The following is a 27,497-nucleotide window of genomic DNA, read 5'->3' as shown; positions in this document are numbered from 1 at the left end:
ATTTGTACTGTTGCTTTTCATTTCTTCTCTTCTGCACAACTTTGTCCTTGGTTTCAATCCCCAGTTCCTTACCCTCTGCAAAAAACGTTCTACTGCTTCTCATGTTGGTATCTAAACCAAATGCACCATTGAAGCTGGTGCAAGATAGTCATTGATTTCTGCAACGTAATATTTAGAACCGAGAGCTAACACATCAGAGGGCGTTGGTGGTATAGTGGTGAGCATAGCTGCTTCCCAAGCAGTTGACCCGGGTTCGATTCCCGGCCAACGCACTGAAAATACTTATATATTCTGCAAGCAGGATATATTGTAATGCAACATGTCACAAAATGGAAATTTCACGAACAGATTAATCAGCCATATATAAAAAAATAAACAAATACGTGGGCAAACATCTCAATCGCACCTTCTGCTACATACATTGTCCTAATATATGATAAGTTTCATAAAGCAGAGTCACAACACACATGTGCTGGTAATAAATTTGTTACAGTGGGCAAACAATGGAAGGGCTGAGGCCCGACCAGACATTGTAACTCCAGCATCTCTATGTTAAAAAGCATTTCTAGGCAATATCTAGCCTCTGAAAAAATATGCAAGATCCACCGATAAATCTGGCAAAAGTCCCTAACATTTTGTGCATACTTGTGCTCTCACCTGAATGTAGCGCCACCTTGTAGCTGTCGAAGGAAACTGCTGCTCACAAAATGTTTTATCAGAAGGCAAGTTGAGAGGAATCCAAGAGTCAGATGTCCATGGAAAGAACCACTCACTGAAGCAGGAATGTTGGAGGCTTCATATTCGCATAGTTTCCTGTCCAACGTCCACAACGCTCCCAAACGCTCCCAAACGCTCAAAAGCCTCACACCGGGCAAGCCCTCACCGGGTATATCTCTGGCTCCAAGGTAAAGCCAAATCCTGAGCATGCTAGTGCTAGGATCACAGAGCGAGAGAGAGATGGTTCAAGAGCTACTGTCTTGATAAAGGCCTGAAACGGCTAGTGCCTAAGAGTGTCTGACTTTCAGTTATGACTGATTGTGAGAGGGGAAGATGAAGTTTTTCTGCACCCAGCATGCCTTGGGATATACTTATGCAAATGAGGTGAGAGCCAGACCAATCCCATGCTACTCTGCCTAATGCTCCTTATCTGCATAAAAAGAACACTTTCACAACGGAGCAGAGTGGCGCAGCGGAAGCGTGCTGGGCCCATAACCCAGAGGTCGATGGATCGAAACCATCCTCTGCTAATTTTGCTTGATTTTACTTCCAAGGACCAAGCTGTCATTTCCACGCTACCAGCAAGGAAAAGCGCAAGCTTGTGCCAGCTATGTGAGAAAAGACTTCTCAACTATCTGTGTCTGCTGAAATACAAGAGAGGGATCGTCAAAAGCTCCACACTGTACTTTGAAAGTAAAGGCACACAATAATAAGCATGAATGACTGGTGGGACCTTCAAACACTTTTATGTGGAGGCTTTGAATTTCATTCTTCCCTTTTTTGTTCTGCTCTTATCTATCTCCTGGGCATTTCATGGAATGTTCTCTATTTCTCTTCCCTGCTTTGCTTCCCATGCTGCCTCTATGTGTTCATATCTATTATTTGTATTGCTGCTTTCCATTCTTCTCTTCTGCACAGCTTTGTCCTTGGTTTCAATCCCAGTTCCTTACCTTCTACAAAAACTTTCTATTGCTTTTCATGTTGGTATCTAAACCAAATGCACCATTGAAGCTGGTGCATGATAGTCATTGAACTCAGGGTCCTAATGTTTAGAACCGAGAGCGCAAAGATCTGAGGGCGTTGGTGGTATAGTGGTGAGCATAGCTGCCTTCCAAGCAGTTGACCCGGGTTCGATTCCCGGCCAACGCAATACAAATACTTATATATTCTGCAAGCAGGATATATTTTAAAGCAACATTTCACAAAATGGTAATATAATTAAGAGGTTAATCAGCCATTATATAAAAAATAAACAAATATGTAGGCAAGCATTTCGATCGCCCCTTCTGCTATATTCATTGTCCTAATATATGATAAGTTTCATAAAGCAGAGTCACCACTCACATGTACTGGTAAAAAAATATGTTACAGTGGGCAGACAATGAAAGGGCTGAGGCCCGACCAGACATTTTAACTCCAGCATCTCTATGTTAAAAAGCATTTCCTAGGCAATATTTAGCCTCTGAAAAAAATATGCAAGATCCAGCAATAAATCTGGCAAAAGTCCCCAACATTTTGTGCATACTTGTGCCCTCACCTGAATGTAGCACCACCTTGTAGCCGTCGGAGGTAACTGCAGCTCACAAAATGTTTCATCAGAGGGCAAGTTTAGAGGAATCCAAAAGGCAGATGTCCATGGAAAGAGCCTCCGACTGCAGCAGGAAGTTTGGATGCTTCAAATTTGCATAGCTTCCAGTCCAACGTCCTCTCATGTACCGAACGCTCCCAAACGCTCTAAAGCCTTATACCGGCAAGCCCTCACCGGGTAGATCTCTGGCTCCCAGGTAAAGCCAAATACTGAGCATGCAAGCACTAGGATCACAGAGAGAGAGAGAGACAGAGAGCGTCGGAGAGCTGTTGTCTTGTTAAAGGCCTGAAACGGCTAGTGAATAAGAGGGTCTGGACTTTCAGTTGTGACTGATTGTGAGAGGGGAAGATAAAGATTTTCTGCACCCAGCATGCCTTGCGATATACTTAGGCAAATGAGGTGAGAGCCCGACCAATCCCACGTCACTTCTCTGAATGCCTCCTCATCTGCATAAACAGAACACTTTCACAAAGGAGCAGAGTGGCGCAGCGGAAGCGTGCTGGGCCCATAACCCAGAGGTCGATGGATCGAAACCATCCTCTGCTAATTTTGCTTGATTTTCCTTCCAAGGACCAAGCTGTCATTTCCACATAGCCAGAAAGGAAAAGTGCAAGCTTGTACCAGCTATGTGAGAAAAGACTTCTCAACTATTCGTGTCTGTGTAATACAAGAGTGATCGTGAAAGGTACAACCCTGTACTTTGAAAGTAAAGACACACAATTATAACCATAAATGACTGGTGGGAGCTTCACACAACTTTCTGGGCATGCTTTGAATTTCATTCTTCCCTTTTTGTTCTGCTCTTATCTATCTCCTGGGCATTTCATGGAATGTTCTCTTTCTCTTCCCTGCTTTGCTTCCCATGCTGCCTATATATGCTCATTTCTACTATTTGTACTGTTGCTTTTCATTTCTTCTCTTCTGCACAACTTTGTCCTTGGTTTCAATCCCCAGTTCCTTACCCTCTGCAAAAAACGTTCTACTGCTTCTCATGTTGGTATCTAAACCAAATGCACCATTGAAGCTGGTGCAAGATAGTCATTGATTTCTGCAACGTAATATTTAGAACCGAGAGCTAACACATCAGAAGGCGTTGGTGGTATAGTGGTGAGCATAGCTGCTTCCCAAGCAGTTGACCCGGGTTCGATTCCCGGCCAACGCACTGAAAATACTTATATATTCTGCAAGCAGGATATATTGTAATGCAACATGTCACAAAATGGAAATTTCACGAACAGATTAATCAGCCATATATAAAAAAATAAACAAATACGTGGGCAAACATCTCAATCGCACCTTCTGCTACATACATTGTCCTAATATATGATAAGTTTCATAAAGCAGAGTCACAACACACATGTGCTGGTAATAAATTTGTTACAGTGGGCAAACAATGGAAGGGCTGAGGCCCGACCAGACATTGTAACTCCAGCATCTCTATGTTAAAAAGCATTTCTAGGCAATATCTAGCCTCTGAAAAAAATATGCAAGATCCACCGATAAATCTGGCAAAAGTCCCTAACATTTTGTGCATACTTGTGCTCTCACCTGAATGTAGCGCCACCTTCTAGCTGTCGAAGGAAACTGCTGCTCACAAAATGTTTTATCAGAAGGCAAGTTGAGAGGAATCCAAGAGTCAGATGTCCATGGAAAGAACCACTCACTGAAGCAGGAATGTTGGAGGCTTCATATTCGCATAGTTTCCTGTCCAACGTCCACAACGCTCCCAAACGCTCAAAAGCCTCACACCGGGCAAGCCCTCACCGGGTATATCTCTGGCTCCAAGGTAAAGCCAAATCCTGAGCATGCTAGTGCTAGGATCACAGAGCGAGAGAGAGATGGTTCAAGAGCTACTGTCTTGATAAAGGCCTGAAACGGCTAGTGCCTAAGAGTGTCTGACTTTCAGTTATGACTGATTGTGAGAGGGGAAGATGAAGTTTTTCTGCACCCAGCATGCCTTGGGATATACTTATGCAAATGAGGTGAGAGCCAGACCAATCCCATGCTACTCTGCCTAATGCTCCTTATCTGCATAAAAAGAACACTTTCACAACGGAGCAGAGTGGTGCAGCGGAAGCGTGCTGGGCCCATAACCCAGAGGTCGATGGATCGAAACCATCCTCTGCTAATTTTGCTTGATTTTACTTCCAAGGACCAAGCTGTCATTTCCACGCTACCAGCAAGGAAAAGCGCAAGCTTGTGCCAGCTATGTGAGAAAAGACTTCTCAACTATCTGTGTCTGCTGAAATACAAGAGAGGGATCGTCAAAGGCTCCACACTGTACTTTGAAAGTAAAGGCACACAATAATAAGCATGAATGACTGGTGGGACCTTCAAACACTTTTATGTGGAGGCTTTGAATTTCATTCTTCCCTTTTTTGTTCTGCTCTTATCTATCTCCTGGGCATTTCATGGAATGTTCTCTATTTCTCTTCCCTGCTTTGCTTCCCATGCTGCCTCTATGTGTTCATATCTATTATTTGTATTGCTGCTTTCCATTCTTCTCTTCTGCACAGCTTTGTCCTTGGTTTCAATCCCAGTTCCTTACCCTCTACAAAAACTTTCTATTGCTTTTCATGTTGGTATCTAAACCAAATGCACCATTGAAGCTGGTGCATGATAGTCATTGAACTCAGGGTCCTAATGTTTAGAACCGAGAGCGCAAAGATCAGAGGGCGTTGGTGGTATAGTGGTGAGCATAGCTGCCTTCCAAGCAGTTGACCCGGGTTCGATTCCCGGCCAACGCAGTACAAATACTTATATATTCTGCAAGCAGGATATATTTTAAAGCAACATTTCACAAAATGGTAATATAATTAAGAGGTTAATCAGCCATTATATAAAAAATAAACAAATATGTAGGCAAGCATTTCGATCGCCCCTTCTGCTATATTCATTGTCCTAATATATGATAAGTTTCATAAAGCAGAGTCACCACTCACATGTACTGGTAAAAAAATATGTTACAGTGGGCAGACAATGAAAGGGCTGAGGCCCAACCAGACCTTTTAACTCCAGCATCTCTATGTTAAAAAGCATTTCCTAGGCAATATTTAGCCTCTGAAAAAAATATGCAAGATCCAGCAATAAATCTGGCAAAAGTCCCCAACATTTTGTGCATACTTGTGCCCTCACCTGAATGTAGCACCACCTTGTAGCCGTCGGAGGTAACTGCAGCTCACAAAATGTTTCATCAGAGGGCAAGTTTAGAGGAATCCAAAAGGCAGATGTCCATGGAAAGAGCCTCCGACTGCAGCAGGAAGTTTGGATGCTTCAAATTTGCATAGCTTCCAGTCCAACGTCCTCTCATGTACCGAACGCTCCCAAACGCTCTAAAGCCTTATACCGGCAAGCCCTCACCGGGTAGATCTCTGGCTCCCAGGAAAAGCCAAATACTGAGCATGCAAGCACTAGGATCACAGAGAGAGAGAGAGACAGAGAGCGTCGGAGAGCTGTTGTCTTGTTAAAGGCCTGAAACGGCTAGTGCCTAAGAGGGTCTGGACTTTCAGTTGTGACTGATTGTGAGAGGGGAAGATAAAGATTTTCTGCACCCAGCATGCCTTGCGATATACTTAGGCAAATGAGGTGAGAGCCCGACCAATCCCACGTCACTTCTCTGAATGTCTCCTCATCTGCATAAAGAGAACACTTTCACAAAGGAGCAGAGTGGCGCAGCGGAAGCGTGCTGGGCCCATAACCCAGAGGTCGATGGATCGAAACCATCCTCTGCTAATTTTGCTTGATTTTCCTTCCAAGGACCAAGCTGTCATTTCCACATAGCCAGAAAGGAAAAGTGCAAGCTTGTGCCAGCTATGTGAGAAAAGACTTCTCAACTATTCGTGTCTGTGTAATACAAGAGTGATCGTGAAAGGTACAACCCTGTACTTTGAAAGTAAAGACACACAATTATAACCATAAATGACTGACTGGTGGGAGCTTCACACAACTTTCTGGGCATGCTTTGAATTTCATTCTTCCCTTTTTGTTCTGCTCTTATATATCTCCTGGGCATTTCATGGAATGTTCTCTTTCTCTTCCCTGCTTTGCTTCCCATGCTGCCTATATATGCTCATTTCTACTATTTGTACTGTTGCTTTTCATTTCTTCTCTTCTGCACAACTTTGTCCTTGGTTTCAATCCCCAGTTCCTTACCCTCTGCAAAAAACGTTCTACTGCTTCTCATGTTGGTATCTAAACCAAATGCACCATTGAAGCTGGTGCAAGATAGTCATTGATTTCTGCAACGTAATATTTAGAACCGAGAGCTAACACATCAGAGGGCGTTGGTGGTATAGTGGTGAGCATAGCTGCTTCCCAAGCAGTTGACCCGGGTTCGATTCCCGGCCAACGCACTGAAAATACTTATATATTCTGCAAGCAGGATATATTGTAATGCAACATGTCACAAAATGGAAATTTCACGAACAGATTAATCAGCCATATATAAAAAAATAAACAAATACGTGGGCAAACATCTCAATCGCACCTTCTGCTACATACATTGTCCTAATATATGATAAGTTTCATAAAGCAGAGTCACAACACACATGTGCTGGTAATAAATTTGTTACAGTGGGCAAACAATGGAAGGGCTGAGGCCCGACCAGACATTGTAACTCCAGCATCTCTATGTTAAAAAGCATTTCTAGGCAATATCTAGCCTCTGAAAAAATATGCAAGATCCACCGATAAATCTGGCAAAAGTCCCTAACATTTTGTGCATACTTGTGCTCTCACCTGAATGTAGCGCCACCTTGTAGCTGTCGAAGGAAACTGCTGCTCACAAAATGTTTTATCAGAAGGCAAGTTGAGAGGAATCCAAGAGTCAGATGTCCATGGAAAGAACCACTCACTGAAGCAGGAATGTTGGAGGCTTCATATTCGCATAGTTTCCTGTCCAACGTCCACTCACGTCCCGAACGCTCCCAAACGCTCAAAAGCCTCACACCGGGTATATCTCTGGCTCCAAGGTAAAGCCAAATCCTGAGCATGCTAGTGCTAGGATCACAGAGCGAGAGAGAGATGGTTCAAGAGCTACTGTCTTGATAAAGGCCTGAAACGGCTAGTGCCTAAGAGTGTCTGACTTTCAGTTATGACTGATTGTGAGAGGGGAAGATGAAGTTTTTCTGCACCCAGCATGCCTTGGGATATACTTATGCAAATGAGGTGAGAGCCAGACCAATCCCATGCTACTCTGCCTAATGCTCCTTATCTGCATAAAAAGAACACTTTCACAACGGAGCAAAGTGGCGCAGCAGAAGCGTGCTGGGCCCATAACCCAGAGGTCGATGGATCGAAACCATCCTCTGCTAATTTTGCTTGATTTTACTTCCAAGGACCAAGCTGTCATTTCCACGCTACCAGCAAGGAAAAGCGCAAGCTTGTGCCAGCTATGTGAGAAAAGACTTCTCAACTATCTGTGTCTGCTGAAATACAAGAGAGGGATCGTCAAAAGCTCCACACTGTACTTTGAAAGTAAAGGCACACAATAATAAGCATGAATGACTGGTGGGACCTTCAAACACTTTTATGTGGAGGCTTTGAATTTCATTCTTCCCTTTTTTGTTCTGCTCTTATCTATCTCCTGGGCATTTCATGGAATGTTCTCTATTTCTCTTCCCTGCTTTGCTTCCCATGCTGCCTCTATGTGTTCATATCTATTATTTGTATTGCTGCTTTCCATTCTTCTCTTCTGCACAGCTTTGTCCTTGGTTTCAATCCCAGTTCCTTACCCTCTACAAAAACTTTCTATTGCTTTTCATGTTGGTATCTAAACCAAATGCACCATTGAAGCTGGTGCATGATAGTCATTGAACTCAGGGTCCTAATGTTTAGAACCGAGAGCGCAAAGATCAGAGGGCGTTGGTGGTATAGTGGTGAGCATAGCTGCCTTCCAAGCAGTTGACCCGGGTTCGATTCCCGGCCAACGCAGTACAAATACTTATATATTCTGCAAGCAGGATATATTTTAAAGCAACATTTCACAAAATGGTAATATAATTAAGAGGTTAATCAGCCATTATATAAAAAATAAACAAATATGTAGGCAAGCATTTCGATCGCCCCTTCTGCTATATTCATTGTCCTAATATATGATAAGTTTCATAAAGCAGAGTCACCACTCACATGTACTGGTAAAAAAATATGTTACAGTGGGCAGACAATGAAAGGGCTGAGGCCCGACCAGACATTTTAACTCCAGCATCTCTATGTTAAAAAGCATTTCCTAGGCAATATTTAGCCTCTGAAAAAAATATGCAAGGTCCAGCAATAAATCTGGCAAAAGTCCCCAACATTTTGTGCATACTTGTGCCCTCACCTGAATGTAGCACCACCTTGTAGCCGTCGGAGGTAACTGCAGCTCACAAAATGTTTCATCAGAGGGCAAGTTTAGAGGAATCCAAAAGGCAGATGTCCATGGAAAGAGCCTCCGACTGCAGCAGGAAGTTTGGATGCTTCAAATTTGCATAGCTTCCAGTCCAACGTCCTCTCATGTACCGAACGCTCCCAAACGCTCTAAAGCCTTATACCGGCAAGCCCTCACCGGGTAGATCTCTGGCTCCCAGGAAAAGCCAAATACTGAGCATGCAAGCACTAGGATCACAGAGAGAGAGAGAGACAGAGAGCGTCGGAGAGCTGTTGTCTTGTTAAAGGCCTGAAACGGCTAGTGCCTAAGAGGGTCTGGACTTTCAGTTGTGACTGATTGTGAGAGGGGAAGATAAAGATTTTCTGCACCCAGCATGCCTTGCGATATACTTAGGCAAATGAGGTGAGAGCCCGACCAATCCCACGTCACTTCTCTGAATGCCTCCTCATCTGCATAAAGAGAACACTTTCACAAAGGAGCAGAGTGGCGCAGCGGAAGCGTGCTGGGCCCATAACCCAGAGGTCGATGGATCGAAACCATCCTCTGCTAATTTTGCTTGATTTTCCTTCCAAGGACCAAGCTGTCATTTCCACATAGCCAGAAAGGAAAAGTGCAAGCTTGTGCCAGCTATGTGAGAAAAGACTTCTCAACTATTCGTGTCTGTGTAATACAAGAGTGATCGTGAAAGGTACAACCCTGTACTTTGAAAGTAAAGACACACAATTATAACCATAAATGACTGACTGGTGGGAGCTTCACACAACTTTCTGGGCATGCTTTGAATTTCATTCTTCCCTTTTTGTTCTGCTCTTATCTATCTCCTGGGCATTTCATGGAATGTTCTCTTTCTCTTCCCTGCTTTGCTTCCCATGCTGCCTATATATGCTCATTTCTACTATTTGTACTGTTGCTTTTCATTTCTTCTCTTCTGCACAACTTTGTCCTTGGTTTCAATCCCCAGTTCCTTACCCTCTGCAAAAAACGTTCTACTGCTTCTCATGTTGGTATCTAAACCAAATGCACCATTGAAGCTGGTGCAAGATAGTCATTGATTTCTGCAACGTAATATTTAGAACCGAGAGCTAACACATCAGAGGGCGTTGGTGGTATAGTGGTGAGCATAGCTGCTTCCCAAGCAGTTGACCCGGGTTCGATTCCCGGCCAACGCACTGAAAATACTTATATATTCTGCAAGCAGGATATATTGTAATGCAACATGTCACAAAATGGAAATTTCACGAACAGATTAATCAGCCATATATAAAAAAATAAACAAATACGTGGGCAAACATCTCAATCGCACCTTCTGCTACATACATTGTCCTAATATATGATAAGTTTCATAAAGCAGAGTCACAACACACATGTGCTGGTAATAAATTTGTTACAGTGGGCAAACAATGGAAGGGCTGAGGCCCGACCAGACATTGTAACTCCAGCATCTCTATGTTAAAAAGCATTTCTAGGCAATATCTAGCCTCTGAAAAAATATGCAAGATCCACCGATAAATCTGGCAAAAGTCCCTAACATTTTGTGCATACTTGTGCTCTCACCTGAATAGCGCCACCTTGTAGCTGTCGAAGGAAACTGCTGCTCACAAAATGTTTTATCAGAAGGCAAGTTGAGAGGAATCCAAGAGTCAGATGTCCATGGAAAGAACCACTCACTGAAGCAGGAATGTTGGAGGCTTCATATTCGCATAGTTTCCTGTCCAACGTCCACAACGCTCCCAAACGCTCAAAAGCCTCACACCGGGCAAACCCTCACTGGGTATATCTCTGGCTCCAAGGTAAAGCCAAATCCTGAGCATGCTAGTGCTAGGATCACAGAGCGAGAGAGAGATGGTTCAAGAGCTACTGTCTTGATAAAGGCCTGAAACGGCTAGTGCCTAAGAGTGTCTGACTTTCAGTTATGACTGATTGTGAGAGGGGAATATGAAGTTTTTCTGCACCCAGCATGCCTTGGGATATACTTATGCAAATGAGGTGAGAGCCAGACCAATCCCATGCTACTCTGCCTAATGCTCCTTATCTGCATAAAAAGAACACTTTCACAACGGAGCAGAGTGGCGCAGCGGAAGCGTGCTGGGCCCATAACCCAGAGGTCGATGGATCGAAACCATCCTCTGCTAATTTTGCTTGATTTTACTTCCAAGGACCAAGCTGTCATTTCCACGCTACCAGCAAGGAAAAGCGCAAGCTTGTGCCAGCTATGTGAGAAAAGACTTCTCAACTATCTGTGTCTGCTGAAATACAAGAGAGGGATCGTCAAAAGCTCCACACTGTACTTTGAAAGTAAAGGCACACAATAATAAGCATGAATGACTGGTGGGACCTTCAAACACTTTTATGTGGAGGCTTTGAATTTCATTCTTCCCTTTTTTGTTCTGCTCTTATCTATCTCCTGGGCATTTCATGGAATGTTCTCTATTTCTCTTCCCTGCTTTGCTTCCCATGCTGCCTCTATGTGTTCATATCTATTATTTGTATTGCTGCTTTCCATTCTTCTCTTCTGCACAGCTTTGTCCTTGGTTTCAATCCCAGTTCCTTACCCTCTACAAAAACTTTCTATTGCTTTTCATGTTGGTATCTAAACCAAATGCACCATTGAAGCTGGTGCATGATAGTCATTGAACTCAGGGTCCTAATGTTTAGAACCGAGAGGGCAAAGATCAGAGGGCGTTGGTGGTATAGTGGTGAGCATAGCTGCCTTCCAAGCAGTTGACCCGGGTTCGATTCCCGGCCAACGCAGTACAAATACTTATATATTCTGCAAGCAGGATATATTTTAAAGCAACATTTCACAAAATGGTAATATAATTAAGAGGTTAATCAGCCATTATATAAAAAATAAACAAATATGTAGGCAAGCATTTCGATCGCCCCTTCTGCTATATTCATTGTCCTAATATATGATAAGTTTCATAAAGCAGAGTCACCACTCACATGTACTGGTAAAAAAATATGTTACAGTGGGCAGACAATGAAAGGGCTGAGGCCCGACCAGACATTTTAACTCCAGCATCTCTATGTTAAAAAGCATTTCCTAGGCAATATTTAGCCTCTGAAAAAAATATGCAAGGTCCAGCAATAAATCTGGCAAAAGTCCCCAACATTTTGTGCATACTTGTGCCCTCACCTGAATGTAGCACCACCTTGTAGCCGTCGGAGGTAACTGCAGCTCACAAAATGTTTCATCAGAGGGCAAGTTTAGAGGAATCCAAAAGGCAGATGTCCATGGAAAGAGCCTCCGACTGCAGCAGGAAGTTTGGATGCTTCAAATTTGCATAGCTTCCAGTCCAACGTCCTCTCATGTACCGAACGCTCCCAAACGCTCTAAATCCTTATACCGGCAAGCCCTCACCGGGTAGATCTCTGGCTCCCAGGAAAAGCCAAATACTGAGCATGCAAGCACTAGGATCACAGAGAGAGAGAGAGACAGAGAGCGTCGGAGAGCTGTTGTCTTGTTAAAGGCCTGAAACGGCTAGTGCCTAAGAGGGTCTGGACTTTCAGTTGTGACTGATTGTGAGAGGGGAAGATAAAGATTTTCTGCACCCAGCATGCCTTGCGATATACTTAGGCAAATGAGGTGAGAGCCCGACCAATCCCACGTCACTTCTCTGAATGCCTCCTCATCTGCATAAAGAGAACACTTTCACAAAGGAGCAGAGTGGCGCAGCGGAAGCGTGCTGGGCCCATAACCCAGAGGTCGATGGATCGAAACCATCCTCTGCTAATTTTGCTTGATTTTCCTTCCAAGGACCAAGCTGTCATTTCCACATAGCCAGAAAGGAAAAGTGCAAGCTTGTGCCAGCTATGTGAGAAAAGACTTCTCAACTATTCGTGTCTGTGTAATACAAGAGTGATCGTGAAAGGTACAACCCTGTACTTTGAAAGTAAAGACACACAATTATAACCATAAATGACTGACTGGTGGGAGCTTCACACAACTTTCTGGGCATGCTTTGAATTTCATTCTTCCCTTTTTGTTCTGCTCTTATCTATCTCCTGGGCATTTCATGGAATGTTCTCTTTCTCTTCCCTGCTTTGCTTCCCATGCTGCCTATATATGCTCATTTCTACTATTTGTACTGTTGCTTTTCATTTCTTCTCTTCTGCACAACTTTGTCCTTGGTTTCAATCCCCAGTTCCTTACCCTCTGCAAAAAACGTTCTACTGCTTCTCATGTTGGTATCTAAACCAAATGCACCATTGAAGCTGGTGCAAGATAGTCATTGATTTCTGCAACGTAATATTTAGAACCGAGAGCTAACACATCAGAGGGCGTTGGTGGTATAGTGGTGAGCATAGCTGCTTCCCAAGCAGTTGACCCGGGTTCAATTCCCGGCCAACGCACTGAAAATACTTATATATTCTGCAAGCAGGATATATTGTAATGCAACATGTCACAAAATGGAAATTTCACGAACAGATTAATCAGCCATATATAAAAAAATAAACAAATACGTGGGCAAACATCTCAATCGCACCTTCTGCTACATACATTGTCCTAATATATGATAAGTTTCATAAAGCAGAGTCACAACACACATGTGCTGGTAATAAATTTGTTACAGTGGGCAAACAATGGAAGGGCTGAGGCCCGACCAGACATTGTAACTCCAGCATCTCTATGTTAAAAAGCATTTCTAGGCAATATCTAGCCTCTGAAAAAATATGCAAGATCCACCGATAAATCTGGCAAAAGTCCCTAACATTTTGTGCATACTTGTGCTCTCACCTGAATGTAGCGCCACCTTGTAGCTGTCGAAGGAAACTGCTGCTCACAAAATGTTTTATCAGAAGGCAAGTTGAGAGGAATCCAAGAGTCAGATGTCCATGGAAAGAACCACTCACTGAAGCAGGAATGTTGGAGGCTTCATATTTGCATAGTTTCCTGTCCAACGTCCACAACGCTCCCAAACGCTCCCAAACGCTCAAAAGCCTCACACCGGGCAAGCCCTCACCGGGTATATCTCTGGCTCCAAGGTAAAGCCAAATCCTGAGCATGCTAGTGCTAGGATCACAGAGCGAGAGAGAGATGGTTCAAGAGCTACTGTCTTGATAAAGGCCTGAAACGGCTAGTGCCTAAGAGTGTCTGACTTTCAGTTATGACTGATTGTGAGAGGGGAAGATGAAGTTTTTCTGCACCCAGCATGCCTTGGGATATACTTATGCAAATGAGGTGAGAGCCAGACCAATCCCATGCTACTCTGCCTAATGCTCCTTATCTGCATAAAAAGAACACTTTCACAACGGAGCAGAGTGGCGCAGCGGAAGCGTGCTGGGCCCATAACCCAGAGGTCGATGGATCGAAACCATCCTCTGCTAATTTTGCTTGATTTTACTTCCAAGGACCAAGCTGTCATTTCCACGCTACCAGCAAGGAAAAGCGCAAGCTTGTGCCAGCTATGTGAGAAAAGACTTCTCAACTATCTGTGTCTGCTGAAATACAAGAGAGGGATCGTCAAAAGCTCCACACTGTACTTTGAAAGTAAAGGCACACAATAATAAGCATGAATGACTGGTGGGACCTTCAAACACTTTTATGTGGAGGCTTTGAATTTCATTCTTCCCTTTTTTGTTCTGCTCTTATCTATCTCCTGGGCATTTCATGGAATGTTCTCTATTTCTCTTCCCTGCTTTGCTTCCCATGCTGCCTCTATGTGTTCATATCTATTATTTGTATTGCTGCTTTCCATTCTTCTCTTCTGCACAGCTTTGTCCTTGGTTTCAATCCCAGTTCCTTACCTTCTACAAAAACTTTCTATTGCTTTTCATGTTGGTATCTAAACCAAATGCACCATTGAAGCTGGTGCATGATAGTCATTGAACTCAGGGTCCTAATGTTTAGAACCGAGAGCGCAAAGATCTGAGGGCGTTGGTGGTATAGTGGTGAGCATAGCTGCCTTCCAAGCAGTTGACCCGGGTTCGATTCCCGGCCAACGCAATACAAATACTTATATATTCTGCAAGCAGGATATATTTTAAAGCAACATTTCACAAAATGGTAATATAATCAAGAGGTTAATCAGCCATTATATAAAAAATAAACAAATATGTAGGCAAGCATTTCGATCGCCCTTCTGCTATATTCATTGTCCTAATATATGATAAGTTTCATAAAGCAGAGTCACCACTCACATGTACTGGTAAAAAAATATGTTACAGTGGGCAGACAATGAAAGGGCTGAGGCCCGACCAGACATTTTAACTCCAGCATCTCTATGTTAAAAAGCATTTCCTAGGCAATATTTAGCCTCTGAAAAAAATATGCAAGATCCAGCAATAAATCTGGCAAAAGTCCCCAACATTTTGTGCATACTTGTGCCCTCACCTGAATGTAGCACCACCTTGTAGCCGTCGGAGGTAACTGCAGCTCACAAAATGTTTCATCAGAGGGCAAGTTTAGAGGAATCCAAAAGGCAGATGTCCATGGAAAGAGCCTCCGACTGCAGCAGGAAGTTTGGATGCTTCAAATTTGCATAGCTTCCAGTCCAACGTCCTCTCATGTACCGAACGCTCCCAAACGCTCTAAAGCCTTATACCGGCAAGCCCTCACCGGGTAGATCTCTGGCTCCCAGGTAAAGCCAAATACTGAGCATGCAAGCACTAGGATCACAGAGAGAGAGAGAGACAGAGAGCGTCGGAGAGCTGTTGTCTTGTTAAAGGCCTGAAACGGCTAGTGAATAAGAGGGTCTGGACTTTCAGTTGTGACTGATTGTGAGAGGGGAAGATAAAGATTTTCTGCACCCAGCATGCCTTGCGATATACTTAGGCAAATGAGGTGAGAGCCCGACCAATCCCACGTCACTTCTCTGAATGCCTCCTCATCTGCATAAACAGAACACTTTCACAAAGGAGCAGAGTGGCGCAGCGGAAGCGTGCTGGGCCCATAACCCAGAGGTCGATGGATCGAAACCATCCTCTGCTAATTTTGCTTGATTTTCCTTCCAAGGACCAAGCTGTCATTTCCACATAGCCAGAAAGGAAAAGTGCAAGCTTGTACCAGCTATGTGAGAAAAGACTTCTCAACTATTCGTGTCTGTGTAATACAAGAGTGATCGTGAAAGGTACAACCCTGTACTTTGAAAGTAAAGACACACAATTATAACCATAAATGACTGGTGGGAGCTTCACACAACTTTCTGGGCATGCTTTAAATTTCATTCTTCCCTTTTTGTTCTGCTCTTATCTATCTCCTGGGCATTTCATGGAATGTTCTCTTTCTCTTCCCTGCTTTGCTTCCCATGCTGCCTATATATGCTCATTTCTACTATTTGTACTGTTGCTTTTCATTTCTTCTCTTCTGCACAACTTTGTCCTTGGTTTCAATCCCCAGTTCCTTACCCTCTGCAAAAAACGTTCTACTGCTTCTCATGTTGGTATCTAAACCAAATGCACCATTGAAGCTGGTGCAAGATAGTCATTGATTTCTGCAACGTAATATTTAGAACCGAGAGCTAACACATCAGAGGGCGTTGGTGGTATAGTGGTGAGCATAGCTGCTTCCCAAGCAGTTGACCCGGGTTCGATTCCCGGCCAACGCACTGAAAATACTTATATATTCTGCAAGCAGGATATATTGTAATGCAACATGTCACAAAATGGAAATTTCACGAACAGATTAATCAGCCATATATAAAAAAATAAACAAATACGTGGGCAAACATCTCAATCGCACCTTCTGCTACATACATTGTCCTAATATATGATAAGTTTCATAAAGCAGAGTCACAACACACATGTGCTGGTAATAAATTTGTTACAGTGGGCAAACAATGGAAGGGCTGAGGCCCGACCAGACATTGTAACTCCAGCATCTCTATGTTAAAAAGCATTTCTAGGCAATATCTAGCCTCTGAAAAAAATATGCAAGATCCACCGATAAATCTGGCAAAAGTCCCTAACATTTTGTGCATACTTGTGCTCTCACCTGAATGTAGCGCCACCTTGTAGCTGTCGAAGGAAACTGCTGCTCACAAAATGTTTTATCAGAAGGCAAGTTGAGAGGAATCCAAGAGTCAGATGTCCATGGAAAGAACCACTCACTGAAGCAGGAATGTTGGAGGCTTCATATTCGCATAGTTTCCTGTCCAACGTCCACAACGCTCCCAAACGCTCAAAAGCCTCACACCGGGCAAGCCCTCACCGGGTATATCTCTGGCTCCAAGGTAAAGCCAAATCCTGAGCATGCTAGTGCTAGGATCACAGAGCGAGAGAGAGATGGTTCAAGAGCTACTGTCTTGATAAAGGCCTGAAACGGCTAGTGCCTAAGAGTGTCTGACTTTCAGTTATGACTGATTGTGAGAGGGGAAGATGAAGTTTTTCTGCACCCAGCATGCCTTGGGATATACTTATGCAAATGAGGTGAGAGCCAGACCAATCCCATGCTACTCTGCCTAATGCTCCTTATATGCATAAAAAGAACACTTTCACAACGGAGCAGAGTGGCGCAGCGGAAGCGTGCTGGGCCCATAACCCAGAGGTCGATGGATCGAAACCATCCTCTGCTAATTTTGCTTGATTTTACTTCCAAGGACCAAGCTGTCATTTCCACGCTACCAGCAAGGAAAAGCGCAAGCTTGTGCCAGCTATGTGAGAAAAGACTTCTCAACTATCTGTGTCTGCTGAAATACAAGAGAGGGATCGTCAAAGGCTCCACACTGTACTTTGAAAGTAAAGGCACACAATAATAAGCATGAATGACTGGTGGGACCTTCAAACACTTTTATGTGGAGGCTTTGAATTTCATTCTTCCCTTTTTTGTTCTGCTCTTATCTATCTCCTGGGCATTTCATGGAATGTTCTCTATTTCTCTTCCCTGCTTTGCTTCCCATGCTGCCTCTATGTGTTCATATCTATTATTTGTATTGCTGCTTTCCATTCTTCTCTTCTGCACAGCTTTGTCCTTGGTTTCAATCCCAGTTCCTTACCCTCTACAAAAACTTTCTATTGCTTTTCATGTTGGTATCTAAACCAAATGCACCATTGAAGCTGGTGCATGATAGTCATTGAACTCAGGGTCCTAATGTTTAGAACCGAGAGCGCAAAGATCAGAGGGCGTTGGTGGTATAGTGGTGAGCATAGCTGCCTTCCAAGCAGTTGACCCGGGTTCGATTCCCGGCCAACGCAGTACAAATACTAATATATTCTGCAAGCAGGATATATTTTAAAGCAACATTTCACAAAATGGTAATATAATTAAGAGGTTAATCAGCCATTATATAAAAAATAAACAAATATGTAGGCAAGCATTTCGATCGCCCCTTCTGCTATATTCATTGTCCTAATATATGATAAGTTTCATAAAGCAGAGTCACCACTCACATGTACTGGTAAAAAAATATGTTACAGTGGGCAGACAATGAAAGGGCTGAGGCCCAACCAGACCTTTTAACTCCAGCATCTCTATGTTAAAAAGCATTTCCTAGGCAATATTTAGCCTCTGAAAAAAATATGCAAGATCCAGCAATAAATCTGGCAAAAGTCCCCAACATTTTGTGCATACTTGTGCCCTCACCTGAATGTAGCACCACCTTGTAGCCGTCGGAGGTAACTGCAGCTCACAAAATGTTTCATCAGAGGGCAAGTTTAGAGGAATCCAAAAGGCAGATGTCCATGGAAAGAGCCTCCGACTGCAGCAGGAAGTTTGGATGCTTCAAATTTGCATAGCTTCCAGTCCAACGTCCTCTCATGTACCGAACGCTCCCAAACGCTCTAAAGCCTTATACCGGCAAGCCCTCACCGGGTAGATCTCTGGCTCCCAGGAAAAGCCAAATACTGAGCATGCAAGCACTAGGATCACAGAGAGAGAGAGAGACAGAGAGCGTCGGAGAGCTGTTGTCTTGTTAAAGGCCTGAAACGGCTAGTGCCTAAGAGGGTCTGGACTTTCAGTTGTGACTGATTGTGAGAGGGGAAGATAAAGATTTTCTGCACCCAGCATGCCTTGCGATATACTTAGGCAAATGAGGTGAGAGCCCGACCAATCCCACGTCACTTCTCTGAATGCCTCCTCATCTGCATAAAGAGAACACTTTCACAAAGGAGCAGAGTGGCGCAGCGGAAGCGTGCTGGGCCCATAACCCAGAGGTCGATGGATCGAAACCATCCTCTGCTAATTTTGCTTGATTTTCCTTCCAAGGACCAAGCTGTCATTTCCACATAGCCAGAAAGGAAAAGTGCAAGCTTGTGCCAGCTATGTGAGAAAAGACTTCTCAACTATTCGTGTCTGTGTAATACAAGAGTGATCGTGAAAGGTACAACCCTGTACTTTGAAAGTAAAGACACACAATTATAACCATAAATGACTGACTGGTGGGAGCTTCACACAACTTTCTGGGCATGCTTTGAATTTCATTCTTCCCTTTTTGTTCTGCTCTTATATATCTCCTGGGCATTTCATGGAATGTTCTCTTTCTCTTCCCTGCTTTGCTTCCCATGCTGCCTATATATGCTCATTTCTACTATTTGTACTGTTGCTTTTCATTTCTTCTCTTCTGCACAACTTTGTCCTTGGTTTCAATCCCCAGTTCCTTACCCTCTGCAAAAAACGTTCTACTGCTTCTCATGTTGGTATCTAAACCAAATGCACCATTGAAGCTGGTGCAAGATAGTCATTGATTTCTGCAACGTAATATTTAGAACCGAGAGCTAACACATCAGAGGGCGTTGGTGGTATAGTGGTGAGCATAGCTGCTTCCCAAGCAGTTGACCCGGGTTCGATTCCCGGCCAACGCACTGAAAATACTTATATATTCTGCAAGCAGGATATATTGTAATGCAACATGTCACAAAATGGAAATTTCACGAACAGATTAATCAGCCATATATAAACAAATACGTGGGCAAACATCTCAATCGCACCTTCTGCTACATACATTGTCCTAATATATGATAAGTTTCATAAAGCAGAGTCACAACACACATGTGCTGGTAATAAATTTGTTACAGTGGGCAAACAATGGAAGGGCTGAGGCCCGACCAGACATTGTAACTCCAGCATCTCTATGTTAAAAAGCATTTCTAGGCAATATCTAGCCTCTGAAAAAATATGCAAGATCCACCGATAAATCTGGCAAAAGTCCCTAACATTTTGTGCATACTTGTGCTCTCACCTGAATGTAGCGCCACCTTGTAGCTGTCGAAGGAAACTGCTGCTCACAAAATGTTTTATCAGAAGGCAAGTTGAGAGGAATCCAAGAGTCAGATGTCCATGGAAAGAACCACTCACTGAAGCAGGAATGTTGGAGGCTTCATATTCGCATAGTTTCCTGTCCAACGTCCACAACGCTCCCAAACGCTCAAAAGCCTCACACCGGGCAAGCCCTCACCGGGTATATCTCTGGCTCCAAGGTAAAGCCAAATCCTGAGCATGCTAGTGCTAGGATCACAGAGCGAGAGAGAGATGGTTCAAGAGCTACTGTCTTGATAAAGGCCTGAAACGGCTAGTGCCTAAGAGTGTCTGACTTTCAGTTATGACTGATTGTGAGAGGGGAAGATGAAGTTTTTCTGCACCCAGCATGCCTTGGGATATACTTATGCAAATGAGGTGAGAGCCAGACCAATCCCATGCTACTCTGCCTAATGCTCCTTATCTGCATAAAAAGAACACTTTCACAACGGAGCAAAGTGGCGCAGCGGAAGCGTGCTGGGCCCATAACCCAGAGGTCGATGGATCGAAACCATCCTCTGCTAATTTTGCTTGATTTTACTTCCAAGGACCAAGCTGTCATTTCCACGCTACCAGCAAGGAAAAGCGCAAGCTTGTGCCAGCTATGTGAGAAAAGACTTCTCAACTATCTGTGTCTGCTGAAATACAAGAGAGGGATCGTCAAAAGCTCCACACTGTACTTTGAAAGTAAAGGCACACAATAATAAGCATGAATGACTGGTGGGACCTTCAAACACTTTTATGTGGAGGCTTTGAATTTCATTCTTCCCTTTTTTGTTCTGCTCTTATCTATCTCCTGGGCATTTCATGGAATGTTCTCTATTTCTCTTCCCTGCTTTGCTTCCCATGCTGCCTCTATGTGTTCATATCTATTATTTGTATTGCTGCTTTCCATTCTTCTCTTCTGCACAGCTTTGTCCTTGGTTTCAATCCCAGTTCCTTACCCTCTACAAAAACTTTCTATTGCTTTTCATGTTGGTATCTAAACCAAATGCACCATTGAAGCTGGTGCATGATAGTCATTGAACTCAGGGTCCTAATGTTTAGAACCGAGAGCGCAAAGATCAGAGGGCGTTGGTGGTATAGTGGTGAGCATAGCTGCCTTCCAAGCAGTTGACCCGGGTTCGATTCCCGGCCAACGCAGTACAAATACTTATATATTCTGCAAGCAGGATATATTTTAAAGCAACATTTCACAAAATGGTAATATAATTAAGAGGTTAATCAGCCATTATATAAAAAATAAACAAATATGTAGGCAAGCATTTCGATCGCCCCTTCTGCTATATTCATTGTCCTAATATATGATAAGTTTCATAAAGCAGAGTCACCACTCACATGTACTGGTAAAAAAATATGTTACAGTGGGCAGACAATGAAAGGGCTGAGGCCCGACCAGACATTTTAACTCCAGCATCTCTATGTTAAAAAGCATTTCCTAGGCAATATTTAGCCTCTGAAAAAAATATGCAAGGTCCAGCAATAAATCTGGCAAAAGTCCCCAACATTTTGTGCATACTTGTGCCCTCACCTGAATGTAGCACCACCTTGTAGCCGTCGGAGGTAACTGCAGCTCACAAAATGTTTCATCAGAGGGCAAGTTTAGAGGAATCCAAAAGGCAGATGTCCATGGAAAGAGCCTCCGACTGCAGCAGGAAGTTTGGATGCTTCAAATTTGCATAGCTTCCAGTCCAACGTCCTCTCATGTACCGAACGCTCCCAAACGCTCTAAAGCCTTATACCGGCAAGCCCTCACCGGGTAGATCTCTGGCTCCCAGGAAAAGCCAAATACTGAGCATGCAAGCACTAGGATCACAGAGAGAGAGAGAGACAGAGAGCGTCGGAGAGCTGTTGTCTTGTTAAAGGCCTGAAACGGCTAGTGCCTAAGAGGGTCTGGACTTTCAGTTGTGACTGATTGTGAGAGGGGAAGATAAAGATTTTCTGCACCCAGCATGCCTTGCGATATACTTAGGCAAATGAGGTGAGAGCCCGACCAATCCCACGTCACTTCTCTGAATGCCTCCTCATCTGCATAAAGAGAACACTTTCACAAAGGAGCAGAGTGGCGCAGCGGAAGCGTGCTGGGCCCATAACCCAGAGGTCGATGGATCGAAACCATCCTCTGCTAATTTTGCTTGATTTTCCTTCCAAGGACCAAGCTGTCATTTCCACATAGCCAGAAAGGAAAAGTGCAAGCTTGTGCCAGCTATGTGAGAAAAGACTTCTCAACTATTCGTGTCTGTGTAATACAAGAGTGATCGTGAAAGGTACAACCCTGTACTTTGAAAGTAAAGACACACAATTATAACCATAAATGACTGACTGGTGGGAGCTTCACACAACTTTCTGGGCATGCTTTGAATTTCATTCTTCCCTTTTTGTTCTGCTCTTATCTATCTCCTGGGCATTTCATGGAATGTTCTCTTTCTCTTCCCTGCTTTGCTTCCCATGCTGCCTATATATGCTCATTTCTACTATTTGTACTGTTGCTTTTCATTTCTTCTCTTCTGCACAACTTTGTCCTTGGTTTCAATCCCCAGTTCCTTACCCTCTGCAAAAAACGTTCTACTGCTTCTCATGTTGGTATCTAAACCAAATGCACCATTGAAGCTGGTGCAAGATAGTCATTGATTTCTGCAACGTAATATTTAGAACCGAGAGCTAACACATCAGAGGGCGTTGGTGGTATAGTGGTGAGCATAGCTGCTTCCCAAGCAGTTGACCCGGGTTCGATTCCCGGCCAACGCACTGAAAATACTTATATATTCTGCAAGCAGGATATATTGTAATGCAACATGTCACAAAATGGAAATTTCACGAACAGATTAATCAGCCATATATAAAAAAATAAACAAATACGTGGGCAAACATCTCAATCGCACCTTCTGCTACATACATTGTCCTAATATATGATAAGTTTCATAAAGCAGAGTCACAACACACATGTGCTGGTAATAAATTTGTTACAGTGGGCAAACAATGGAAGGGCTGAGGCCCGACCAGACATTGTAACTCCAGCATCTCTATGTTAAAAAGCATTTCTAGGCAATATCTAGCCTCTGAAAAAATATGCAAGATCCACCGATAAATCTGGCAAAAGTCCCTAACATTTTGTGCATACTTGTGCTCTCACCTGAATGTAGCGCCACCTTGTAGCTGTCGAAGGAAACTGCTGCTCACAAAATGTTTTATCAGAAGGCAAGTTGAGAGGAATCCAAGAGTCAGATGTCCATGGAAAGAACCACTCACTGAAGCAGGAATGTTGGAGGCTTCATATTCGCATAGTTTCCTGTCCAACGTCCACAACGCTCCCAAACGCTCAAAAGCCTCACACCGGGCAAGCCCTCACCGGGTATATCTCTGGCTCCAAGGTAAAGCCAAATCCTGAGCATGCTAGTGCTAGGATCACAGAGCGAGAGAGAGAAGGTTCAAGAGCTACTGTCTTGATAAAGGCCTGAAACGGCTAGTGCCTAAGAGTGTCTGACTTTCAGTTATGACTGATTGTGAGAGGGGAATATGAAGTTTTTCTGCACCCAGCATGCCTTGGGATATACTTATGCAAATGAGGTGAGAGCCAGACCAATCCCATGCTACTCTGCCTAATGCTCCTTATCTGCATAAAAAGAACACTTTCACAACGGAGCAGAGTGGCGCAGCGGAAGCGTGCTGGGCCCATAACCCAGAGGTCGATGGATCGAAACCATCCTCTGCTAATTTTGCTTGATTTTACTTCCAAGGACCAAGCTGTCATTTCCACGCTACCAGCAAGGAAAAGCGCAAGCTTGTGCCAGCTATGTGAGAAAAGACTTCTCAACTATCTGTGTCTGCTGAAATACAAGAGAGGGATCGTCAAAAGCTCCACACTGTACTTTGAAAGTAAAGGCACACAATAATAAGCATGAATGACTGGTGGGACCTTCAAACACTTTTATGTGGAGGCTTTGAATTTCATTCTTCCCTTTTTTGTTCTGCTCTTATCTATCTCCTGGGCATTTCATGGAATGTTCTCTATTTCTCTTCCCTGCTTTGCTTCCCATGCTGCCTCTATGTGTTCATATCTATTATTTGTATTGCTGCTTTCCATTCTTCTCTTCTGCACAGCTTTGTCCTTGGTTTCAATCCCAGTTCCTTACCTTCTACAAAAACTTTCTATTGCTTTTCATGTTGGTATCTAAACCAAATGCACCATTGAAGCTGGTGCATGATAGTCATTGAACTCAGGGTCCTAATGTTTAGAACCGAGAGCGCAAAGATCTGAGGGCGTTGGTGGTATAGTGGTGAGCATAGCTGCCTTCCAAGCAGTTGACCCGGGTTCGATTCCCGGCCAACGCAATACAAATACTTATATATTCTGCAAGCAGGATATATTTTAAAGCAACATTTCACAAAATGGTAATATAATTAAGAGGTTAATCAGCCATTATATAAAAAATAAACAAATATGTAGGCAAGCATTTCGATCGCCCCTTCTGCTATATTCATTGTCCTAATATATGATAAGTTTCATAAAGCAGAGTCACCACTCACATGTACTGGTAAAAAAATATGTTACAGTGGGCAGACAATGAAAGGGCTGAGGCCCGACCAGACATTTTAACTCCAGCATCTCTATGTTAAAAAGCATTTCCTAGGCAATATTTAGCCTCTGAAAAAAATATGCAAGATCCAGCAATAAATCTGGCAAAAGTCCCCAACATTTTGTGCATACTTGTGCCCTCACCTGAATGTAGCACCACCTTGTAGCCGTCGGAGGTAACTGCAGCTCACAAAATGTTTCATCAGAGGGCAAGTTTAGAGGAATCCAAAAGGCAGATGTCCATGGAAAGAGCCTCCGACTGCAGCAGGAAGTTTGGATGCTTCAAATTTGCATAGCTTCCAGTCCAACGTCCTCTCATGTACCGAACGCTCCCAAACGCTCTAAAGCCTTATACCGGCAAGCCCTCACCGGGTAGATCTCTGGCTCCCAGGTAAAGCCAAATACTGAGCATGCAAGCACTAGGATCACAGAGAGAGAGAGAGACAGAGAGCGTCGGAGAGCTGTTGTCTTGTTAAAGGCCTGAAACGGCTAGTGAATAAGAGGGTCTGGACTTTCAGTTGTGACTGATTGTGAGAGGGGAAGATAAAGATTTTCTGCACCCAGCATGCCTTGCGATATACTTAGGCAAATGAGGTGAGAGCCCGACCAATCCCACGTCACTTCTCTGAATGCCTCCTCATCTGCATAAACAGAACACTTTCACAAAGGAGCAGAGTGGCGCAGCGGAAGCGTGCTGGGCCCATAACCCAGAGGTCGATGGATCGAAACCATCCTCTGCTAATTTTGCTTGATTTTCCTTCCAAGGACCAAGCTGTCATTTCCACATAGCCAGAAAGGAAAAGTGCAAGCTTGTACCAGCTATGTGAGAAAAGACTTCTCAACTATTCGTGTCTGTGTAATACAAGAGTGATCGTGAAAGGTACAACCCTGTACTTTGAAAGTAAAGACACACATATATAACCATAAATGACTGGTGGGAGCTTCACACAACTTTCTGGGCATGCTTTGAATTTCATTCTTCCCTTTTTGTTCTGCTCTTATCTATCTCCTGGGCATTTCATGGAATGTTCTCTTTCTCTTCCCTGCTTTGCTTCCCATGCTGCCTATATATGCTCATTTCTACTATTTGTACTGTTGCTTTTCATTTCTTCTCTTCTGCACAACTTTGTCCTTGGTTTCAATCCCCAGTTCCTTACCCTCTGCAAAAAACGTTCTACTGCTTCTCATGTTGGTATCTAAACCAAATGCACCATTGAAGCTGGTGCAAGATAGTCATTGATTTCTGCAACGTAATATTTAGAACCGAGAGCTAACACATCAGAGGGCGTTGGTGGTATAGTGGTGAGCATAGCTGCTTCCCAAGCAGTTGACCCGGGTTCGATTCCCGGCCAACGCACTGAAAATACTTATATATTCTGCAAGCAGGATATATTGTAATGCAACATGTCACAAAATGGAAATTTCACGAACAGATTAATCAGCCATATATAAAAAAATAAACAAATACGTGGGCAAACATCTCAATCGCACCTTCTGCTACATACATTGTCCTAATATATGATAAGTTTCATAAAGCAGAGTCACAACACACATGTGCTGGTAATAAATTTGTTACAGTGGGCAAACAATGGAAGGGCTGAGGCCCGACCAGACATTGTAACTCCAGCATCTCTATGTTAAAAAGCATTTCTAGGCAATATCTAGCCTCTGAAAAAATATGCAAGATCCACCGATAAATCTGGCAAAAGTCCCTAACATTTTGTGCATACTTGTGCTCTCACCTGAATGTAGCGCCACCTTGTAGCTGTCGAAGGAAACTGCTGCTCACAAAATGTTTTATCAGAAGGCAAGTTGAGAGGAATCCAAGAGTCAGATGTCCATGGAAAGAACCACTCACTGAAGCAGGAATGTTGGAGGCTTCATATTCGCATAGTTTCCTGTCCAACGTCCACAACGCTCCCAAACGCTCCCAAACGCTCAAAAGCCTCACACCGGGCAAGCCCTCACCGGGTATATCTCTGGCTCCAAGGTAAAGCCAAATCCTGAGCATGCTAGTGCTAGGATCACAGAGCGAGAGAGAGATGGTTCAAGAGCTACTGTCTTGATAAAGGCCTGAAACGGCTAGTGCCTAAGAGTGTCTGACTTTCAGTTATGACTGATTGTGAGAGGGGAAGATGAAGTTTTTCTGCACCCAGCATGCCTTGGGATATACTTATGCAAATGAGGTGAGAGCCAGACCAATCCCATGCTACTCTGCCTAATGCTCCTTATCTGCATAAAAAGAACACTTTCACAACGGAGCAGAGTGGCACAGCGGAAGCGTGCTGGGCCCATAACCCAGAGGTCGATGGATCGAAACCATCCTCTGCTAATTTTGCTTGATTTTACTTCCAAGGACCAAGCTGTCATTTCCACGCTACCAGCAAGGAAAAGCGCAAGCTTGTGCCAGCTATGTGAGAAAAGACTTCTCAACTATCTGTGTCTGCTGAAATACAAGAGAGGGATCGTCAAAAGCTCCACACTGTACTTTGAAAGTAAAGGCACACAATAATAAGCATGAATGACTGGTGGGACCTTCAAACACTTTTATGTGGAGGCTTTGAATTTCATTCTTCCCTTTTTTGTTCTGCTCTTATCTATCTCCTGGGCATTTCATGGAATGTTCTCTATTTCTCTTCCCTGCTTTGCTTCCCATGCTGCCTCTATGTGTTCATATCTATTATTTGTATTGCTGCTTTCCATTCTTCTCTTCTGCACAGCTTTGTCCTTGGTTTCAATCCCAGTTCCTTACCTTCTACAAAAACTTTCTATTGCTTTTCATGTTGGTATCTAAACCAAATGCACCATTGAAGCTGGTGCATGATAGTCATTGAACTCAGGGTCCTAATGTTTAGAACCGAGAGCGCAAAGATCTGAGGGCGTTGGTGGTATAGTGGTGAGCATAGCTGCCTTCCAAGCAGTTGACCCGGGTTCGATTCCCGGCCAACGCAATACAAATACTTATATATTCTGCAAGCAGGATATATTTTAAAGCAACATTTCACAAAATGGTAATATACTTAAGAGGTTAATCAGCCATTATATAAAAAATAAACAAATATGTAGGCAAGCATTT

General features: G+C 43.5%; 18 non-coding genes across 18 annotated transcripts; all 18 read left to right on the top strand.

Moving 5' to 3' along the window:
- Positions 1-200: 200 nt before the first annotated feature.
- Positions 201-272, top strand: TRNAG-CCC (transfer RNA glycine (anticodon CCC)). The gene has a single exon. It is a non-coding gene; the product is annotated as a tRNA-Gly (tRNA).
- A 1,522-nt stretch (positions 273-1,794) lies between these two features.
- TRNAG-UCC (transfer RNA glycine (anticodon UCC)) lies at positions 1,795-1,866 on the top strand. Its single transcript has one exon. It is a non-coding gene; the product is annotated as a tRNA-Gly (tRNA).
- Positions 1,867-3,395: 1,529 nt separating this feature from the next.
- On the top strand, positions 3,396-3,467 carry TRNAG-CCC (transfer RNA glycine (anticodon CCC)). The gene has a single exon. It is a non-coding gene; the product is annotated as a tRNA-Gly (tRNA).
- A 1,513-nt stretch (positions 3,468-4,980) lies between these two features.
- TRNAG-UCC (transfer RNA glycine (anticodon UCC)) lies at positions 4,981-5,052 on the top strand. The gene has a single exon. It is a non-coding gene; the product is annotated as a tRNA-Gly (tRNA).
- A 1,533-nt stretch (positions 5,053-6,585) lies between these two features.
- On the top strand, positions 6,586-6,657 carry TRNAG-CCC (transfer RNA glycine (anticodon CCC)). The gene has a single exon. It is a non-coding gene; the product is annotated as a tRNA-Gly (tRNA).
- A 1,507-nt stretch (positions 6,658-8,164) lies between these two features.
- Positions 8,165-8,236, top strand: TRNAG-UCC (transfer RNA glycine (anticodon UCC)). The gene has a single exon. It is a non-coding gene; the product is annotated as a tRNA-Gly (tRNA).
- A 1,533-nt stretch (positions 8,237-9,769) lies between these two features.
- On the top strand, positions 9,770-9,841 carry TRNAG-CCC (transfer RNA glycine (anticodon CCC)). Its single transcript has one exon. It is a non-coding gene; the product is annotated as a tRNA-Gly (tRNA).
- A 1,510-nt stretch (positions 9,842-11,351) lies between these two features.
- TRNAG-UCC (transfer RNA glycine (anticodon UCC)) lies at positions 11,352-11,423 on the top strand. Its single transcript has one exon. It is a non-coding gene; the product is annotated as a tRNA-Gly (tRNA).
- Positions 11,424-12,956: 1,533 nt separating this feature from the next.
- On the top strand, positions 12,957-13,028 carry TRNAG-CCC (transfer RNA glycine (anticodon CCC)). The gene has a single exon. It is a non-coding gene; the product is annotated as a tRNA-Gly (tRNA).
- A 1,522-nt stretch (positions 13,029-14,550) lies between these two features.
- On the top strand, positions 14,551-14,622 carry TRNAG-UCC (transfer RNA glycine (anticodon UCC)). The gene has a single exon. It is a non-coding gene; the product is annotated as a tRNA-Gly (tRNA).
- A 1,528-nt stretch (positions 14,623-16,150) lies between these two features.
- On the top strand, positions 16,151-16,222 carry TRNAG-CCC (transfer RNA glycine (anticodon CCC)). Its single transcript has one exon. It is a non-coding gene; the product is annotated as a tRNA-Gly (tRNA).
- A 1,513-nt stretch (positions 16,223-17,735) lies between these two features.
- Positions 17,736-17,807, top strand: TRNAG-UCC (transfer RNA glycine (anticodon UCC)). Its single transcript has one exon. It is a non-coding gene; the product is annotated as a tRNA-Gly (tRNA).
- Positions 17,808-19,340: 1,533 nt separating this feature from the next.
- On the top strand, positions 19,341-19,412 carry TRNAG-CCC (transfer RNA glycine (anticodon CCC)). The gene has a single exon. It is a non-coding gene; the product is annotated as a tRNA-Gly (tRNA).
- A 1,504-nt stretch (positions 19,413-20,916) lies between these two features.
- TRNAG-UCC (transfer RNA glycine (anticodon UCC)) lies at positions 20,917-20,988 on the top strand. Its single transcript has one exon. It is a non-coding gene; the product is annotated as a tRNA-Gly (tRNA).
- Positions 20,989-22,521: 1,533 nt separating this feature from the next.
- Positions 22,522-22,593, top strand: TRNAG-CCC (transfer RNA glycine (anticodon CCC)). The gene has a single exon. It is a non-coding gene; the product is annotated as a tRNA-Gly (tRNA).
- Positions 22,594-24,105: 1,512 nt separating this feature from the next.
- TRNAG-UCC (transfer RNA glycine (anticodon UCC)) lies at positions 24,106-24,177 on the top strand. Its single transcript has one exon. It is a non-coding gene; the product is annotated as a tRNA-Gly (tRNA).
- A 1,529-nt stretch (positions 24,178-25,706) lies between these two features.
- On the top strand, positions 25,707-25,778 carry TRNAG-CCC (transfer RNA glycine (anticodon CCC)). The gene has a single exon. It is a non-coding gene; the product is annotated as a tRNA-Gly (tRNA).
- Positions 25,779-27,300: 1,522 nt separating this feature from the next.
- On the top strand, positions 27,301-27,372 carry TRNAG-UCC (transfer RNA glycine (anticodon UCC)). The gene has a single exon. It is a non-coding gene; the product is annotated as a tRNA-Gly (tRNA).
- The last annotated feature ends 125 nt before the right edge of the window (positions 27,373-27,497 follow it).

This window comes from Lissotriton vulgaris, chromosome 9 (genome assembly GCF_964263255.1).
Source record: "Lissotriton vulgaris chromosome 9, aLisVul1.2, whole genome shotgun sequence".
NCBI classification, from domain to species: Eukaryota; Metazoa; Chordata; class Amphibia; order Caudata; family Salamandridae; genus Lissotriton; species Lissotriton vulgaris.
The sequence above is the reverse complement of the archived record's forward strand: the minus strand, read 5'-3'. Positions and strand labels throughout refer to the sequence as shown.